Consider the following 4,344-nt stretch of genomic DNA (forward strand, 5'->3'; position numbering starts at 1 on the left):
AATGCTTTTCTGCCTTTGTGTTTGCAATCAACCAAGAGGCAGCGAAGTAGAACAGGGATTCTTAAAGGAGATACCTTTTTATCATTGGAAATAAAATTATAAACTTATAGAGCATATCTTTGTCTGAAACTAACTGCTGGAACTAATTTTGCTTTTTTGTAGTTATGGTGCTAAATTTGAATTATCTGGGTTTGGATCCCAAACTCTCTAGGCCTCCCTCTGCAGTCGCTTCAACGGTCACATTTTTTCGGTAAGATGCAGGTAACTCTTTGCTTTGTGATCCTGTCTACTGAAATCGAAATTCTGGGGTAAGATCTCTTTGCTCAGGGCCTAATACAAGGAGAATTTGATCTCTTATGGCACAAGGTACTACTGGAATGTAAATGTAACCCTCATGAAACAAATAGATATGCTGGTTGGATTGGATTAAATGGTTTCACAGGAAATGCTGCTCTTTTGAAAATATTTGCTGCGTGCTGAGAAGTGAACCTGTTGGAAAAGAAATGTCCCTGGATGGTACAATCTGTGCAGGAAATAGAGAAGTCCTCTGTTTACAATGCCATGTAGCTGTCAGAGTAAAGTCTCCAAGGTGTAATGAAACTCTGATGAGCTCTGGAATAAAAGTATGCAGTGTTTCAGCCACTAATGTTCTGAAGCTCATCCAGTAAAAAACTCCATGGATCCGCTTTGATCAGATCTGTAACAGAGCAGAAGTTTGACTATGGAAGACCTTGAGTGTCCAATGGAAAGAATGTGATTTACTACTTATAGGATGCACTCAGGGTGAATAAATCCAAGATGCCATTGCAGAATTAGATGAAACTTATCTGTTCTGTGAGATAACAAATAGAACCCCACAGAGCACACACAGCTTTGGCTTTGGACAGAGGAGGATGGTGGGCTGAGTCTTGCTTTTTGTTGAGTACAGGTCATGCAGTCGCACCAAGAAAATGCTGCCTCTTGGGGATTCTTTAGCCAGTTTAAGGCTCTGTACGGTAGAAAAACTCAAGGGGAACCCAAGGCACTTCTGCGTGGACAGACCAATCACCAGGTGAGAAGGCTGTAGCATCCAGGCTGTAGCGTTTTCTTGATGTGCTGCAGAACTTCTTGACATGGAGCAATAGCTTGATCTTTCTCTGAACTCATTTCACACCCCCAAAAAAAGCTAAGTTGTCTCCATTTAACAAATCATCTTTGGCTGTAACCTTTGCTATTAAAGTGAAGCTATCCTTATGGGAAATACTTCTGAATTTCAGGGTATCATTTTAGCCTTTTCCCTGCTGAAAAGAATCAAATGAGAAGCATCTGAAGGTGTCAGGATAAAAATATACAACGAAGCCATCCAGATTAACACTGGCATAATTTTTGCTGCCTGCCTGTCTCAGAGAGGTTACTGGGATGCTTCAGCACTGTCATTATGGGGCCAAAGCTTGGGTGTATATTCAGTGTCTGGAATTATTATTGCTATTTATGGTATCCTGTTGAAAATGCAGTGGTGCTCAGGTGGCCACAGTGGGAATTTTTTGCAGTATAAAGGAGGTCAGGCAGGAAGACCAGAATGATACCTTCTGGCTCAGCATGTTCAGATTCTGCGTAATGACGGGGTTTAGACTGTTTCTCCCAAAGTCTGTTAGGATAATTAAGGCTATAGTCGTATGCTGCACATGTCACCGTGCTATCTGTCTAGGCTGCTAAATCAGTGATCTCTGAAGCAAGCGTTCTGTCACCCTTGCAAATAACATTCATTTTACTGCCTGATTTGGAAATGTTTTTGGTTTTGGTGCTTTGATTCAGTTGCACTAAGAGGAAGAACTTCCTTGGCTCGCTGGTGGTGTGGCTCCTTGGATTCTGCATGTAAAGTTTGGAATTTAATGGACTCTCTCATATATGAAAGAATGCATTAACTACAGGTCAGCAAAGTCTGTTTATTGTGTTGTTTCACTACGGAGAGCTATTATTACCCTGTTGCTTTTAAGGTAGCCTGCTTAAAGGTAATTATTTAGTCTCTCTAAAGCCATGCAGAATGCCAACACAACCTCTGCTTGTTTACGTTAATGATACAGTATAGAGTCACAGTTCGATGTTAACCTCAGTTTACCCTTGGGATAGCTGACTGTTAGGGAATGAAGAGCTTCTGTTAATGTTCTTTTTCTTTTTCACTTGTCAAGGATTGTCATGTGGTTTCCCTGGACTTGTCATTCATTCAAAATTAATTCAAAAGAGATTTTTTTTTTTCCCAATTCCCCTTTAGGATTGAAATTCCAGAGTGTTCTATAACAAGCGTAGAAACCATGAGCCTGAATCTATTTTTACTCTTTGACACAGTCCCATGTATTTTCCCACGATAATATTTGTAATCAGTGTGGGAATTTATATCAGGGTTGAGCCATGAGCTGTGTAAAATGCCTTTTTTCCTCTTAGGATGGAAAAGCAAAGAACACATCAGGGGATGGCCTTGTTCGACAGTGAGCCGGAGGGGGACTCCAGCACTAGCTCATTACAAACAATAATTGGCCTGGTACAGCCTCTGCAAGCCGTGCTCTTCTCGGGAATCTCTGGGCCTGCAGAAATGAAGGTGTCCAAAATTTTGGGAAGTCTGAAGGCTTTTAGAAATTTGATCCTACATGACATGTCTGTCATCAGTCTTAAGCATCTATGGCAGAATCAACAAGTGAATCCAAATCATCAAACTTCCTCCCAATTAGAAGTTAATTGGTGGCATCCTGGCCTTTCAGGCACCAGACTGTTCCTCATAAGACATTCAGAAGCCTTGCAGTTACCCAAAGAGGAAAATGAGGCAGGAGGTATTTTTCTACCCCATGGACGTGGCATGTAATTACGGCAGGCAGGTCCTGGTTCTTCATCTGTATTGCTCATTGCTGCTGTGTCTAAGAATTCCTTGATTTTCAAAGAGTGCCCTAACCAAGTCAGGTTTTCATAACATGATTACATTATGAAATTATATTTCACGCCTGTATATTATAGTGTGCACATACTTTCATCATGTATCGGAGCGTAGTCCGCTCTTCTCTGATTCCATGCACCAGAGGATGTCTACAAATTGAATTATTTCAGGAGAGTTATCCTGAATAACTCCACGTAGGGAAACCTGTATTGTAGCACAAAAGCACCTTACTCTCCTTTATCATAATCCATTTTAAACATGAATTATGCTGATGCAGAACAGGGCACTCCTATTTTGGAATAATTTTAAATAGGAATAGGTTTTTTGCTTTTGGCTCACATACTGCATTATCCAAAATAGCTTTGAAGTGCAAACAAGCCTCTACCGTGTCTCTAGTATTTCCATTCTCCTCTGTGGTTGTTCACTGGCTCTTCCTTTGGGAAGGTCCAGAGCAAAACCAGACCTGCAAAACCAGAGCCCATCATTTAGGTCTCTGCTTTCACAGACTTCGTTCCAAGGGACACTTCCAATCCGATTCCCAATTTAAATGCATCCCTAAGCTTTTGAAGGGAGTATTTAGATGCAAGTTTCTGACTCTGAGCCATTCCCACAATTTATATTAGTACATAAAATGTTTCCTTTCACACTTTTCTGAAAGGGAGAAGGGCTTGTATTTCTAACCTCCTGTGGTGCCTTTCGGGACAGTTTATTCTGCAACCTCCAGTCAAAATGGATAGGTACAACTCTGAGACGGGTCCAACGTAACGAGTGCTGTAATGACTCCGACCCGTGTCCGCCTGCCTGGTCTCTAGCCGTGATGAGCAATGGATGTGTAGGGAAGGCTGCAAACACGCTCCCTAAAATCATCCCTCTTCCATTGTGTCAAAAGCCATTTACACGTCCGCTCCCACGAAATGCCACGGCTTCTTACTTGTCTTCTGGTCATTTATTTAAACCTGCCTCATTTCATTTGGTGTCCTGCCTCTAGTTTTAGTGTCACCGTTCCCTGTTTGTATTCTTTTATACCATTGTTTTCCACGCCCCTCATACCCTGCTCGTGTCCTTTACAAGCGGTGCAGCTCTAATCCCTTGGTCTGTCCTCGCACAGAAGTCAGTTCCCTCCTGAGATCTCCCTGCTTTTCTCCATGGCTTTACCAGTTGGGCTGGCCAGATCTGCAAGTGGCATTCAACATAGAGGAATACCATGCGAGCACATGTATGCCGTGCAGTATAATCTGTTTTCTGGTTTGTTAATCCCTTTTTAACAGTTCCTGTCTTTTTGTTTGTATTTCCAACCTCCCGTGAGTACGAGGTGGTTGTTTTCAGTCCTATCTGTAATAATGCCACAAACATAGCAGCCAATTTAGAGAGCTTCATTGCATATAGATCAGTAGGGTTATATTATCTGCTAATTTATCGCTCATTTTCTTGATACCATG

The sequence above is a fragment of the Phalacrocorax carbo genome, chromosome 22, assembly GCF_963921805.1.
Source record: "Phalacrocorax carbo chromosome 22, bPhaCar2.1, whole genome shotgun sequence".
Classification (NCBI taxonomy): domain Eukaryota; kingdom Metazoa; phylum Chordata; class Aves; order Suliformes; family Phalacrocoracidae; genus Phalacrocorax; species Phalacrocorax carbo.